Here is a 17,232-nt window from a genome sequence, read left to right as displayed (position 1 = left end):
CATACGGTGCAGCCAAGAGGGGGGCCCACATAGGGATTTGGAATGGGGCCCAGAACTCAGTGTGTCCAGAAAATATTAGAAAGACATATAAGATGTCTTTACCCCCTCCCCTTCAGGTGTGAGTTTGCAGAAGGGTCAAATGGAGCAGAGCCATACAGAGCTATTTTGCATAACAATAGCTTTGCAGCTAACCTCTGCTTTGGGCATTTAACACATCTATAACCTTTAATTGGCTGCATAGATATGTTAAATAGCTGTGGCCACACTCTGAGCCAGGGGGATGGAAGTAAGTTCCCCACCAAGACCTAACTGGGGTACAGGTCCCCTTAGTTACAGCACCTGCATGGGAGCTAGGAGAAGATTGTCTCCATGGCATGGGGCCACACCTGCCCAGACTCATGATGGCAGCCCAGTAAAGCTGGAAGGATATGAGAATACTGGCAAGTGTAGCCGATTGTGGGATGAGTCAGAAATGGGGCTGTAGAGGAAGATTGGTATGGGGATTCAAACCCACATTCAGCAGCCATTGGAGGGAACATTACAGCTAGTGTAGAGATAGAGTCACTCGGTTTTAAGCAGAATGGGGACTCCCACAGCCTTGTGGGAGAGAATTACCATGCCGCTTTAGCAGAGAACTGCCACTCGGCTTTGGCCGAATAGCAACCCCCCTCCTTGCAGCCATTGTGGAGACAGAACCATGTGGCTGTGGCAATAGAAAAAAGAAAGCCACACACTTCTGGCAAGAGTGGAGACTTCCTCGGCCATTGTGCAGAGAGGACCACTTGGCTGTGTCAGTGCAGAGAGGACCACTTGGCTGTGGCAATGCAGAGAGCCACGCGGCTTTGCTGGAGTGGGGACTCCCACAGCTTTAGCAGGGAGAACCACCACCTGGCTTTAGCAGACATCCTGGTGACACAGCTGATGGTATCAGGAACTGAGGGAGGCTTAGCAGCTGAGACAGATTACTGGGAAGAACCAGGGGCTGCCTGAGCCATGGACTTCTATTTCTTTTCCTGAGATACGCTACCCCCAGATTGGGTAAAGAGGGGAAGGAAGGACTGTGTGTATTTGTTGGTGTTTTAAGGGACTTTGGGATTTTGATGAAGTCATTAGGTCACTATTTTAAGTCTCTATAGCATTAAATAAACATTCCCTTTCGTTTTCACGTATCTCTGGCATTGAGAGATGTCTTTCCTATGAGGCGGCAGACATAACTAGCCCAGTAGGGGGTCCTTTCAATAATAGTATAACACCCTTGGCCCCATTTGTTCTGTAACATTGGGGTCTCATTTCTCTGTGTTTTGCATACTGATTTACTTTTTCCTTATAGTTTGATGTCACACTATACAACAAACCACTTTTAACAATCTGACCATGAAATGGAATCTTGTTATTGTGAGGTACCTATTATTATTAATCGTTCATTTTTTAATCTGATGTCTGCTAGTTGTACACTTGGAAGCTGTCACCATAAGGTTTATTTGGGGCCAGGCTGTGAGAACACAATGTAAATTACAATTACAGTATGAAAGTTCAACAGGTGAGGAGGACAGTAAGAGTTTCATAAGTACCTTTCTTCTGTTTCAGGATTAGGTATAGAGGGCTGTGTTTTATAGCCACTTCAGCTCCCATTTGTTTTAATGTAGTTAATAATCCTTGCTGCATTAGGGTGTAAGGACATTCACAAAATTTTTGTTCTAGCATTTATTTATAAAACTCTTCTCTCTACATTTTTATTCCAGTAACCTTCTACCAGTTTCCTTGATCTTAGTTTGTCTCTATTGACTCTCTCAGAAATAAACAACTTATTAGAAGAAACAACATTTTTTTTCCTCTTATAACACACACATCAACTGTTTTTGCAGTTGCATTTCTTCTAAATTTCAAAATGTTACAAGAAATGGGGCCTGGCCCAAGGCACGTTTTTCAAAGGGTAGCCAGTACTGCATGGATTCTTTATTTTGTGCATGAAGAATTCCCCAAAATAGGCCCAGGTAATTTTGAGGGTATGCTTATTAAAGTGGGGTTGCAAGGGGGCAGTGAAACAAGGTTAGGCCTAGAATAAAGAGTAGCAGAAGAGAAACTGGATGGGTGGGGCTGCTGTGGCTCTATAACAACATTATGGGAAAGAGATGAAACTAGGAGGGGCTGCTCTCACTGTAGTGCACAATCATAGAAGGGATTTGTGGAAAGATTGCAGGGTGGGGGGTTGCCTAGGGTGAGCCGCTGCTCCCCATTGTTCCCCTGGTTGCAAGTCCTGTTTGGGAGCCCTCAGAGACTAGAAAAAGGAAGTTAATAAAAAAAATCAGTTGATGTGGCTCCAAAAGGGTGCACACTGAATTCTTTTTCTTGAAGAGTTTTATCCCTTTTCTTCAAAAGTAAAAATTTTATTCAAGGTCTCAGGGAAGATTTCAATACATTAAAAATCAACTTTTTCAGATGTGCCCTTGCAGGGCTGTGATCTCCCCTAATTGGACAGTACCAGGGCAGAAGGTCTAAATTACATGACCAGGTATGTACCAGGCATGGAAAGGCCACCCTTCAACCAAGGTCTAGTACATATTTTGTTGGTTGCCAAGCACCCTGGCCTTTTCACCCTGGTGGCCTTGTTATCTGGATGTAAATTGTTCTCCCAGTTTGTTCAGCAATCTTTCTCAGTTTCCCAATTTCTCTTCCCAATGATTATTCCTAGACTCTTACAACCCTGCCTCAAAAGAAAAACCATGAAAAGGGCACTTTTGATAATATAAAAGTTATCTTACATACCTTAGAAATTATTAACAGTTGTGCTATATATACACTATTTGAGAAAACCCAAAGAAGAAGTATGATCATTATTATGACTAATATTAGCAGACAGGTAAATGAATAAAAACTTGAAAAATTGATCATCAATTTATACATTTATACATTTAGCATTGAATATTTATGAAAATATTATTGTGTGGAGTAACTGAGATTTTCCTGCCTATGTTCCCCTCTAGGACTTTTATAGTGTGACATTTTTTTAAATCCTTTATTCACATTGAATATATTTGTCTGTATATTGTAAGTTGGTGAACTGGTTTCTTTTTCCTTTTTTTTTTTTTTCAGGTAGCTGTGTAGGTTTCCCAACACCATTTGTTGAAGAGGTTACTTTTACTCCATATTATGCTTCTGCCCACTTTGTCAAATATTAATTCACCTTAGAGACTTGGGTTTATTTCTGGGATCCCTATTCTGTTCCATTGGTCTCTGTGTCTGTTCTTATGCCAGCATCAGACTGTTTTGAATATAGTAGCCTAATAATAGTTTGGTATCAGGTGTTGTGATCCCTTCTACTTTGCTCTTCTTTCTCCAAATTGCTGAGGCTATTTGGGGTAGTTTATTCTGCCATATCAATTTTTGAAATGTTTGTTCTATGTCTGTGAGAAGTGTCATTGTTGCTTTAATAGTGTTTGTGTTGAATCTATAAATTGCTTTGGGTATTATGGACATTTAGATGATGTTAATTATTCCAATCCATGAACATGTTATATGCTTCTATTTCTTTCTTTCTTTCTTTCTTTATTTCTTTAGAATTGTGTAGTTTTCTGAGTATAGGTCTTTTACCTTCTTGGTAAGGTTTACTCCTACATATTTTATTTTTTGTTGCTATAGTAAATGGGAATGTTTTCCTCTTTCTGATATTTCCTTGATGCTGTAAAAATACCTCTGCTTTCCTAATATTGACTTTGAATCCTGCTGTTTTGCCAAATTCAGTTAGTACATCATGAAGTTTTTTGGTGGAATCTGTAGGGTTTTCTATGTACATGATAATATCCTGTTGAAACAGTGACAGTTTTACTTCCTCCTTTCTAATTTGAATGCTTTTTATTTCTTTTTTAAAGTACTTTTTATTGATTATGCTATTACAGGTTTTCCATTTTTTCCTCCTTTATCCCCCCCTCCACCCTGCCCCCGAAGCTTCCAGAATCCCACCCCCATGCTTACTTGATGTCCATGGCTTGTACATATAAGTTTTTTGAGTCCTCTGTTTCCTATATCATTTTTATCTCTCCCCATATATTTTATGATCACTAATTATGCTTCCTCTTCCCTGTGCCTTTTTTCTGATATTCCTCCCTTCCCCCTCCCCACTGAATTCCCTCTGTGTGATGTCCATTTCCCTGATTCTGTTCCTGTTCTGGTTGTTTGCTTAGTTTTTGTTTTCTTTGTTTTCCTTTCTTTTAGGTTCATTTGTTGATAGTTGTGAGTTTGTTGTCATTTGACTTTTCATATTTTTTATCTTCTTTATCTTAAATAAGTCCCTTTAATGTTTCATATAGTAAGGGCTTGATGATGATGAACTCCTTTAACTTGGCCTTCTCTGGGAAGCACTTTGTCTGCCCTTCCATTCTAAATGAAAGTTTTGCTGGATAAAATAATCTTGGATGTAGGTCTTTGCCTTTCAAGAATTCAAATACTTCTTTCCAACTCCTTCTCACCTGTAAGATTTCTTTTGAGAAATAAGCTGATAGCCTTATGGGAACACTTTTGTAGGTAACTGTCTCCTTATCTCTTGCTGCTTTTAGGATTTTCTCTTTGTCTTTAATCTTGGGTAACTTAATAGTGATGTGACTTGGTGTGTTCCTCTTTTGGTCCAACTTCTTTTGGACTCTCTGGGCTTCCTGGACTTCCTGAACATCTATTTTCTTCACCAGATTGGGGAAGTTTTCCTTTATTACTTGTTCAAATAAGTTTTCAATTTCTTCCTGCTGTTATTCTTCTTCTGGTACCCCTACCATTTGGATATTGGAATGTTTCATGTTGTCCCAGAGAATCCTCAGCCTCTCTTCATCTTTTTGGATTCTTGCTTCTCCATTCTGATCCAGTTTAGATGTTTATTTCTTCCTTTTGTTCCAAATTGTTGATTTGATTCCTGGTTTCCTTCTTTGCCTGTTGGTTCCCTGAATATTTTCCTTCATTTCATTTTGTGTATCTTTTATTTGTTTTTTCACTTTTTGACCAAGCCCAGTCAGTTCTGTGAGCATTTTGATTAACACAGTTTTAAATTCTCCATCACATAGGTTGGCAAATTCCTCATTGCTTAGTTCTCTTTCTTAGCTTTTGCTGTGTTCTTTCATTTGGGCCATATTTCTTTTTCTTGGTGCAGCTGATAGGTTGTAGGGAAGTGGGACCTTAAGTATTCACCCATGCAGGGCAACCCTCTTTGCTGCTCTGCCTGTGTGGGAGGGGCCAGAGAGGGAACAATGAACCTGTCCTGCTCATCTCTAGTGCACTTTCCAATAGACACTTGTGTCAGACTGGACCACGGTATGTCTCACCACAGCAACACCAGCCTTAGCCCACTGTGAGCTCTTAGTCTCAGTGTTCTTCTTAAGTAAGTCCCTCCCTCACTACTCTGCTTAGCTTGGCAGTCAACCCTGCCCTTCAGCCACCTGACTGTGGTTTTTCTTTTTTTAAATATATTTTATTGATTATGATATTACAGTTGTCCCATTCCCCCCCTTCACTCCCCTCCACCCTGTACACCCTCTTTCACTCATACCCCCCCTTTAGTCATGTCCATGTGCCATACTTATAAGTTTTTTAGCTTCTACATTTCCCATACTATCCTTACCTTCCCCCTATCTATTTTCAACCAACAATCTATGCTGCTTATTCTCTGTACCTTTTCCCCGTCTCCTCCTCCCACTCCCCTGTTGCTTACCCTCCATGTGATCTCCATTTGTGTGATTCTGTTCCTGTTCTAGATGTTTGCTTAGTTTCTTTTGGTTTTGCTTTAGATGTGGTTGTTAATAATTGTGAGTTTGCTGTCCTTTTACCATACATGCTTTTTCTTTATCTTCTTTTCTTAGATAAGTCCCTTTACCATTTCATAAAATAAGGGCTTGGTGATGATGAACTCCTTTAATTTGACTTTATCTGAGAAGCACTTTATCTATTCTTCCATTCTAAATGAAAGCTTTGCTGGATAGAGTAATCTGGGATGTAGGTCCTTGTCTTTCATGACTTGGAATATTTCTTTCCAGCCCCTTCTTGCCTATAAGGTCTCTTTTGAGAAATCAGCTGACAGTCTGATGGGAACTCCTTTGTAGGTGACTGTCCCCTTATCTCTTGCTGCTTCTAGGATTCTCTCCTTCAGTTTTACCTTGGCTAATGTAATTATGATGTGCCTTGGTGTGTTTCTTCTTGGGTCCAACTTCTTTGGGGCTCCCTGAGCTTCCTGGATTTCCTGGAGGTTTATTTCCTTTGTCAGAATGGGGAAGTTCTCCTTTATTATTTGTTCAAATATGTGCTCAATCTGTTGCTTCTCCTCTCCCCCTTCTGGTACCCCTATAATTCGGATGTTGAAGCGTTTAAAGATGTCCTGAAAGTTCCTAAGCTTCTCCTCGTTTTTTTGTTTTTTTTTTTTTTAATTCTTATTTCTTCATTCTTTCCTGTTTGGTTGTTTTTTTCTTCCTTCTGGTCCACTCTATTGTTTTGAGTCCCAGTTTCCTTCCCATCACTATTGGTTCTCCGTGCATCTTCCTTCATCTCTTTTATGGTAACCTGCATTTTTTCATGTAATTTGCGCCCAAAATTGACCAATTCTGTGAGCTTCCTGATCACCAGTGTTTTGAACTGTGCATCTGATAGATTGGCTATCTCTTGGTCGCTCAAAAGGATGAGCCCTGGGGCATTGCTCTGTTTTTCTGTTTGAGACATGTCTCTCTCTCTCTCTTTTTTTTTTTTTTTTTGGTCTGGTCACTCTTGTTACGGTGAGGGGCAGAGCCTTAGGTTTTCACCGGGGCTGGGCACCCCAGTGGCTAGATTGTGACGTTGTATGTGGGGGTGGGGGCGGGAGGGAACAATGGCGGTAGCTCCATTCTCCTGGGACCTCAGTCCCTTCCCTGGGATCCTGGGTTGCGTGCTCTGCCCTGGTCCACAATCTCCACCTCACTGGGTCCACCAGCTGCCACTTGCGTACTCAGGGTCCACCCGCTGTGATCTTGCATGCCCCAGATGCCTTATGCACTCCTGGTTGCCTTATGTGCCCAGTTCTCCCTGTTCTTCGTGCTGCGACCTGCGCCCGGCTGCTCCTCTCCACCCCTCCCACCCGTCTGTATGAATGGGTCTACTTCAACTTCTTGGCTGTCTGACTTCCATTCAGATAAATTCTCTATCAGTTCTGGTTGTTATTCTGCCTCTGAATTGTTGTTCTGATCTTGGTTGTGCGTGGAGGTACGGTGTGTCCACCTATGCCTCCATCTTGCCGGAAGTCTCGACTGTGGTTTTTCTGAGTCAACCCCTGTAGTCTGCCCTACCAGTCTGGTTGTTCTGGTTGATTTTTTCTTTAATTCCTTGGTTGTTGGAGTTCCATACAGTTTGATTTTCTTGTGATTTTTATTGTTTATTGATTTTAGATTGGTTGCTATACTCCTTTTGGTTGTGCAAGGAAGCAAAGGGTTTCTACTTATACCTCCATCTTGGCTGGAGCTCATCTCTAGCACACTTTCTTTTTATTTATTTTTCATGTGTGATTACTGTGACTAGGACTTCCAATACCATTAGAATAGAACTGGTGAAAGCAGACATCCTTGTCTTGTTCCTGACCTTCATGGGAAATCTTTGAGTTTTAGCCCATTAATTATGATGTTGGCTGATATTTCTCATACATGGCCTTTATCAGGTTGAGATATATTTCCTCTACTCCCACTTTGCTGAGTGTTTTCTATCAAAAATGAGTGCTGTACCTTATCAAATGTTTTTTCACACATAGGGATAAGATCCTGATATTTTTTTTCTTTTCTTTTGCTTATGATGTGTTACCTTTATTGTTTTATACACATTATGCCATCCTTGCACATGTCGCTAATTTCAATTAGTATTTTCTGAGCTTGTTGCTGCCTGAAAGACTCCAGTCCAATCTCTGTTGTTGATAAATTTGGATCAGAAAGTATCCAAGAGGGGTACCTGCTCAGTTTCTATATAATTCAAATACTTCCATGTTTAAATTAATTTAGTTACAAAAATGTATACAGCATGAATGCCACAAAAGCTCCTGATTTCACTTATAGCAACTAGTGGGTTTATAAGGGCCTCCTGAATTCATGGTAGCTGTGTGGTATTATTGTTTTTTCTTGGTCAATAAGAAATATTGTTTGTGGGTGTCCAGGAGACATTTTTATTGTTCATTGCTTGTTTGTAGATTCTGTAAATGTTTAATGAATTCAAATTGGAGACTCACCAGTCACTGTCTGAGGCACTGGGAACACAGTAGTGGATAAAGAAGACAAACTGGACATGATTGCTGATGTCTAAGTATTCACTTGACTACTAATATTTAAAAGGCACTTCAGGGTGCCTTAAGATTTTAATTCCATCCAAATAATTGACGTCAATGTGCTTCTCCAGAATTTTTCTGAATCCCTTTGTATTTTCACAAGACCTGTCTTCTTCTTACAACACACATTAAATCTTTGGAAAACCCTTTGACTTTAGGTTCTCAAAACAAATCCAGAAAGAGTAACTTCTTTTAAAGCTGGTCTAACCAAACTTACAGGTTACCTGCATGATGCACTTGACTTATTACTGAAGCCCTTGCTTGCAATCCAGCAGTCTTACTAAGGCTGGTTAATTTGAAGACTAAAAAATAATAATAATGTTCATTTCACCTTCTAAATATTTTTGGCTTCCCTAATCATCAAAATAACAGACACAGATTAGCAGTAATAAATAGCTTTTAACATATGATCATGGGTAATTCAGATAAGATTAAACATTGCTATGAATGTAAGGAAACATTGGGTACATAAAAAAAATTGAAAAGGAGAAAAAAGGGAAAGTGGAGTCTTATATTTCAGAAGTCAGAGAGTGTTTTACAGGTAACTGAGAAGAGCAGAACCAAATGGCAAGAAAAATTTGGGGGCAACTCACAATCAGTGGGACAGAGTGGGTATCTAGACAACAGGTGTCTTCCCAAAGCCCTCTCATGTACCACACATAGTCCATTAGCCTAAAGGGAATTATCCTGAAGCACATTTCCTGTCTGAATCCCTTGACAGAAATGTAGTGAAGGTAAACAGTATTTTTCTGTGTTTTACTTTCTAATGAATAGCATAAAATCAATATACTAAATCCAAATTTTCAGGTTGGCAAAATGTTGATTACTTTCAATAAACACAGATTACTCACATTTCTTTTGTATTATTCAATCTTGTAGTGCCTCCCCACTTCTCTTAGAGTAAAACCAAAATTCTGGCTGATTGATTCATTATTTTTTTACCTCATTTGCTCTCATCTTCTGATCTCTCTGCTCCAATAAGTTCACATCCTCTGAGCTGAGCCAACATATTAGAATTGAACAAAGAAAATTACTCCAAGTATGCCTTACTTCATTTTAACATAGTATCAAAGAATATTGTTGTGCCTGTTGTTTGGATTATTGTGTAACTCCCTCAATACCAAGTCTGGTCTATGATATCTGAGCTTTTGTCTATTTTCTGTATTCTGATTAGAAGAGTGTCAGGGAAATGGTGAAGTGAAGGTCAGTGCCCTTTGATAAATGGGTACAAAACTTACAGATGGGATAATGTTTCAGAGGGTAAAATATGGGCTGTTATGGTGTCACAGAACAGGAATCCTGACCTTGGTAAAAGACCAGTTAACACATTTCAAAAAGAGAAGTATCTAATAGAGAATGAGCCCAGGCAACCCTAGAGCTCATAAGGTGGCAGGAATGAGAGTTCCAGTCAGGGGACACATTTTGTATAAAGGTCAGAAGGTAGGAAAGTTCATTGAACTAAATGAATTTTACTGCCTCAGTTTTGTTATTGAGTAAACAAATGTGCCTCAGGTACAGAGTACACAGTCAGTACTAACAAATTGCCAAAGTTATTATTGAACTCCTCTGGGTACCATTTCCAGGTCTGCCCACTTGGAATCTGCACTATTAGAAAAATAATACTCTCTCCCCGTGACCACACAAGCAATTCATGATATTAAGCATGGATTACATCTTGACTGATGTACAAGTCACAGGCAATAACCCACATATCTGCAATGTATACCATCTGCTCAGTATTGGCACTCATACAAATTCCATCTGTCTCTATTTCACCCAGAGCTTTTCATTTTCCTTTGTAATCCCTTCCATTTCTTCCTCACAACTACCAGAATTTTTAGGAAATTACTCATTTTCTTTCTTTCTGGGTAGATTCATTTGCATTTTCTGAAATTTTGCATACATACAATCATGTAGTATATTCTCTTTGATTCTAGGTTTTTAATTAAGCATAATTATTATATGAGGTAAAATTTGCATAATAAAAAGTGAAAAAGTCAGTGGTATTTAGCTTAATTACAATGTTGTGCAACTAACATGTCTACCTTGTACTAAAATATTGTAATCACTCTTATTAAACACTATAGCCATTGAATGATTGCTCTCCATTTCCCTATACCCTAACTTATGGTAAGTACCAACCTTCAATCTGTATGGTCCTCCTCTCTGTTTTCTTTCCCATATATGACATCACATGACCCCTGTGGACTTGTATATCAGGTGCTCCCACTAGTTCCAGGGTCAGGAAACAAATCTGAGTCTTCAAAACATTATCCTTCCTCCCCTCCCTGTGTCTTACCCTCATGTCCATCCTAATGCGGATGAATGGCAACCCCACTTTACCCAACAAGCTTCAGTTGCCCCTCCTGAAACAAGTAGGTCAGCCCCTCACTCATATTATTCAGCTTCATTCTGAGTCTCCAAAAAATGGAAAGTCTCCTGCATGGCATCTTAAGTCCCTTTGATACATACAATGCCTAACACCCTCACACCTACCAGTCATAACCAGTTCTCATCTGATACGATGCAGACCCCATTACTCCATGACTTTGCTTTGCATTCACTTCTGCTTATACACAATCCATCCCTAGACAGGTACCCAAGATTCTCAGTCCAACACACCAGAGCCACAAGAAGCAGAAAATGAATAGAACTATAAGAGATATTTATTTCTGATTCCTATTTCTGGATGCAGGCTCTTTAAGAACAGCATGTAGAATTTGCGAAAACAAAAAAGAAAACAAAGAATGAGGACAGTGATGTCTGCTCTGAACTGAAGGTCAAATTGGACTTCAAAGAGGCTTATTCAGTGCAGGCCTGTGGGTGGCTGAAGTTATAGAGACATGAATGTTTACTAGAGTAGTTGAGTTTTATGATAGGATGTCTTTTTTATAATCTCTCTGATCTTGTTTTTTTGAAGGTTCAGTGACAATGTATGTGGAATGATTATACTGTTGACATTTAGGGTGTTGCCATATGTCCTTTCTTAAAGGTACAGATTCATGGAACCTAAGCTACACTTCTTTTGAGGCTACCTATGGTACGAGGAGGTGTCCTCTATTTGTGTTCCTTTACTTGTCCCTCTCTCTTCTTTCCCCCATTTTCCCCCTTCCCACTCCCTGGTGGTCATTATCATTTTCTACTTTAGTTATAAAACTTGGATTCTCTTTCCCTCATTCATTTGTTTTCTTGATTACATAACACTTAGAGGTGACATCATGTGGTATTTGTCTTTCAGCACCTGGCTTATCTCACTTAGCATAATGCTCTCCAGCTCCATCCATGCTGTCACCAATGGTAGGAGCTCCTTTTTCTGCTGTCTAGTATTCCATTGTTTAATATACCATGGTTTTTTGATCCACTCATTTACTGACAGGTACTTAGGTTGTTTCCAGCACTTGGCTATTGTCAATAACACTTCTATGAACATTGGGGTGCATAGGCTCTTTGGAATTGGTGATTCACAATTCTTAGGGTCTAGTCCCAGCAGTAGAATCACTAAATTGAAAGGCAGTTCCATTTTTTACATTTCTGAGGAAATCCCATACTATTTTCTACAGTGACCACACTAGTCTGCATTCCCACCTAATTGTATTAGGGTACGCTTTTCTCCATAACCTCGCCAGCATTTGTTGTTTATTGATTTATTAATGATGGGCATTTTGACTGGTGTGAAGTGCTATCTTGTTGTAGTTTTTTTTTTTATCTTTTATACTGTTGTTCAGTATGTTTGTCTCCATTTCTCCCCACCACTCCCTCCACCCCAGCCATCCACACTTCTCATCCTTATTCCTATCGCCTTTCGGTTTTGTCCATTTATCATTTATAGATATTCCTGAAAATGCTTTCCTCTCCCCCCCCTCCACACACACCAATATTCCCTCCCATCTCCTCTTTGGTTACTGTCAGTTTGTTCTTAATTTCAATATATTTCTAGTGTCTACTCACATTGAGTCTCCTCTCATATATTTGTGGTCCCTTTGTATGTCTTTCTTGGAGAAGTGTCTGTTCAGATCCTTTGCCCATTTTCTTATTGGATTGCTTGTCTTCTTGATGTGGAGTCATGTGAGTTGTTTATATAGTTTGGAGATTGAGTCGTTGTCTGACATTTCATTGGCAAATATATTTTCCCATACAGTTTGTTCCCTTTCAATTTTATTTTTGTTTTCTTTAGGCATGCAGAAGCTTTATAGTTTGAGGTCGTCCCCTTTGTTTATTCTTTCCTTTGAATCTCTTGCCATAGGAGATGTATCAGTGAAACTATTGCTGGCCTGAATATTTGAAATTTTCATGCCTAGGTTTTCCTCTAGGACTTTTATGATGTCATGAATTACATTTAAGACTTTTATCCATCTTGACTTTATTTCGATGTATGTTGTAACTTGTGGGTATAGTTTCATTTTTTTTCTGCATGTACTTATTCAGATCTCCCAACATTATTTACTGAAGAGGTTATTTTTATTCCGTGTTATGTTTCTGCTCTCTGGGTCAAATATTAATTGACCATGTAGACATGGATTTATTTCTGGCCTCTGTATTCTGTTCTACTGTTTTGTGCATTTGTTCTTATGCCAGTACTAGACTGTTTTGATTACAATGGCCTTGTAATATAGTTAAATATCAGGCATTGTGATTCCTCCTACTTTATTCTTTTTGCTAATAATTGCTGAGGTCATTCAAGGCTGTTTATAGTTCCATGTAAATTTTTGAAATGTTTGTTCTATATCTGTGAAATATATCATTGGTGTTTTCATATGAATTGCATTGAATCTATTGATTGTATTGAGTAGTATGGGCATTTTAATGGTGATAATTCTTGCAGTCCATGATCATTTTATATACTTCCAGTTATTTGTGTCTTCTTTAATTTCTTTCTTCAGTGCTGTATAGATATCTGAGTACAGGGTTTTACTTCTGTGGTTAAATTCATTCTTTAGTATTTTATTTTTCTTGTTCCTACAGTAAATGGAATATTTTTCCTAATTACTATTTCTGATATGTCATTGTTGGTGTACAAAAAAGCCCTTGTTTTCTAAATGTTGACTTTGGATTCTGATATTTTGACAAATTCATTTATTAGATCCAGTAGTTTATTGGTGGAGTTCATAGGGTTTTCTATGTACATCAACATGTCATCTGGAAAATATGGACAGATTTACTTCCTTCTTTCCAATTTGGATGCTTTATTTTTCTTCCTCTTGTATGAACACTGTGGCTAGAATTCCAACACTATGTTGGATAGAAATTGTTAAAACATACACCCTTATCACTGCTGTTAGTGGGAAAGCTTTTGTCCATTGTGTTTTCATATGATCCTCTGTATTTCTGTATTGGTTGTAATTTCACCAGTTTCATTTTAGGTTTTATTTATTTGGGTCATATCTCCTTTCTTGTTGATAATCCTTGTAGTAGACCATTATGAGTGGTGTGGGCCCAGCTCCCAGTGGAAAGCAAGGTCCAATGCATAGGACCCACACCCATGGATAGATTCTTCCATAGGGAATCATGCATACAATGTAGCTAGGCCACTTTGAGACTTGCTTTTGCTAAAACTCCCTCACCCTGAAAGTAGCAAACATTTACTGCAAAGTAACTTCCAAAAATCCATGCTAAACCTTCCCAGGGGAGTGTAAGTGGTTCAACCACTTTTGCCTTTTCATTTGCAAATATCCCTTTTCTGTGCTGTGATTACCAGCATCCTCTCCTTTGTTTTCTGTAAAAGGTATCCACCTAAAGGGAACCTGTGCATAGTTAATGAGGGTCTTCATGTACTGTGCGAGAAAGACAATAAAAGCTCATCAAAGCCAGTGCCGAGTCTTTTGCTCCCCTTTAGAGAGAAGCTGTTTGCCCTTTTTTTCCACAGGATTCGGTAGTCTATTTGATTTTCTATTGTTTGAGCTACAATGCTGTGGACCCCATGAACTGAGGTCCTCGACAGATCCTGGTTAAAGGCCTGTTGAAATTTTTTGTCCTTAAAAACAACCAGGTCCTGTATTTATTGATCCTTTGCATTGGTCTTTTAGTTTCTATGTCATTTAATTCTGCTCTAATCTTGATTATTTCATTCCTTCTTCTTGCTTTGGGATAAGATGGGAGTTTTAACAGCCACTCGATGTTAGGAAACTTCACCATCATACCACACCTTCATTTGCCCTAGTTTTGCATGGTTCTCTTTTCTCCTTGGTTGTTGGACTACCATAAACACTGATTTTCTGGCAGTTCTGGTTGTTTTTTTTGTTGTTGTTGTTTTAAGATTGTTTGTCACCCTTCTTATGGTTGTGTCAGCAGACAATGTGAGTCTATATACAAGTCTTTTTTGGCCAGAAGACCAAAATGAAGCTTTTTAATAAGAGCAGCTAGAAGAACCACTGACGGGAGGAGCACCTGCTCTTCCATCTCTTTTAAAAGTATTTTGCCCTGGCAAATACAAACTTTAAAATTCTTCTGTAAAAATAATGAAAAGTTTAATATCATGAATTAATGAATTCAACTTATTACAACAATTATATTAATGTTTTTTGCATTGTTGTATCTGTGTCATGGCTAAATACTGATTTGTTTATTTATGTTATAAAATGTATTATTATGGTTTATTTAAGGAAGTGTCCTCTGTATCAGATTATAGTTTAAAAGCAGTTACATGTGTGTGATTTTAAAAGAATGATATACAATCAATGAAACCCCCCTGAAACTTTTCTTTCATAGACTTTCCCTGTCTTTCTGCTTAGCTATACAAGACAGTTCTCAGTTTACTTGAACAGCATCTTTACAACTGCCTAAACAGAAAATTAGTATATAAAGAATTCTAGGCATTTACTAAATAAGTCACAGGCCTATAAGTTCAATTGTGCAGTTGTGGAATATAACGTGAAAAAGGTTTTGAAACCTTAAGACTGGGTAATCTGCTATGTTTCCAATATACCTTCTATTACCTGAAGAGGGTATTTGGTTTCCTTCTTACCTGCAAAATGGTAAGCTATGCTTATATGACTAGCTGCTCAATTAGCATATTTTATGTTGCTCTTGTTGTTTTTGTTTTTGCAATTGCTTTGAATTAGATGCAATATAGCTTGCCCAAATGTAAAGTCCAAACAAAGCAATCAGATTATTGCTGTTCTGTTTCAAGGTGTGTGCAAAATACTTGCTTAAAAGTTCAATGTCTCCAAGTCCACCTAGGGTATATTTAACCTCATTACACTGCTTACAATTTAAGTGGTTGTGCCCTGCAGTCATTACAAACTCCTCCAAACAAAGGGTGCTTTAACAGAGTCAGTGACACTTATTCAGTTCCTTACTGGTATTGTTAGAGGATGCAGCCAAGAAGGGGGACCCCAAATGGGCATTTGAAATGGGGTCCAGAACTCAAGGTGTCCAGGAGGTTTTAAGATGTCTTCACCCGTTCCCCCATTGGTGTGAGTTGGGGGAAGGGGCACACCGAGCAAGAACATGCAGGGCAGCTTTGCAGCGAATCCATGGCGTGGTCATTTAACATACCTATAGCCTTTGGCTGGTCACTTAGATATGCTAAATAGCTATGGCCATGCTCTGGGCCAGGGGGATGGAAAGGGACCCCCCCCAAGATGTGACTGGGGGCCAGGTCCTCCGAGTTACAGCACCTGCATGGGAGCTTGGAGAGGACTGGCTCCATGGCATGGGGCCACACCTGCCCAGACCCATGATGGTGACTAGAAAAACTGGAAAGGACAGCAGATTGAGGGCAAGTGTGCCGAGTTTGGGAAGAGTCGGGGATGGGGCTGCAGAGGAAGATTGGCCTGGGGATTTAAACCCAGACATGGCAGCCATTGAAGGGAGAAACATGCGGTTTTGGCTGAGTGAGGACCCCCGTCGCCCTGGGAGAAAGGACCACATGGCTGGAGCAGAGATCCCGGTGAGTCAGCTGAGGGTGCCAGGAACCCAGGGAGGTCTCCCAGTCAAGAGGGATCACTGGGAAGAACCAGCAGCTGCCTAAGCCATGGACTTCCATTTCCTTTCCTGAAATACAGTACTCTGGACTGGGCAAAGGGGGAAGGAAGGACTGTGTGTGTTTGTGGGTGTTTTAAGGGACTTTGGGATTTTGATGAAGAATTAGGTCACTACTTTAAGTCTATATAGCATTAAATAAACATTTCCTTTCCTTTTCACAAATCTCTGGCATTGAGAAACATCTTTCCTATAGACGGTGGACATAACGCACCTGGGGGTTTCTTTCAGTAATGGTATATTGTCCCAAGGCCCCTCTTGTATTGTTCTGTAACAGTATCCAATCTTTTCCCCTGAGCATTTCAAATACCAATTTAAAGTTTTTCTTTTTCAGCCATATTCAATTGATTTTCATGAAAATTTGATCCTGTAGCTGTATCATCTTATATTTTCATGGTCTCAAATTCATGCCACTTTGTTACTTGACTCTGGGACTGCCAGAGGACTCTATTCTCAACTCCTACAGACAAAACAAGGCCAAGTCATCTGGTCACATATTAGGCCTATAATCATCACTTATTCATATATGATCCAAACACAGATATCTCTAAGCTTAGCAACACATTCCCGAATTGATTTCTTGATGGCGTTCACAATTTGCTCACTATATCATGAGATTGCTTTTCTCTATATTTTAATGTTTTCTAGTTTTTTTTCTTAGAATTAGAAAACCCTGAGACCTTCCCAGTATTCTCAGAAATACTAATTAGTTTTAAAATTAAACAATCAAGTCATTGGTTGTGTCTCTCTGTATTGATATCTCTATGTCCATCTCTTCTGGAAATAATTAGAATTGGTTTATAATTCTTCAAATTAATTAACTTACACAAATTAAAATATAATAAAAACTAACCCAATTTTAGTTCATTAATGGCCAATATTTTTCATAAACAATGTTATTTTTGCTAAATGTATTAATAACCTATCTAAAGGATGAATCAACA

Source organism: Phyllostomus hastatus, unplaced genomic scaffold, assembly GCF_019186645.2.
Source record: "Phyllostomus hastatus isolate PE091 unplaced genomic scaffold, TTU_PhHast_1.1 phas_contig_699, whole genome shotgun sequence".
NCBI lineage: Eukaryota > Metazoa > Chordata > Mammalia > Chiroptera > Phyllostomidae > Phyllostomus > Phyllostomus hastatus.
The sequence above is the reverse complement of the archived record's forward strand: the minus strand, read 5'-3'. Positions refer to the sequence as shown.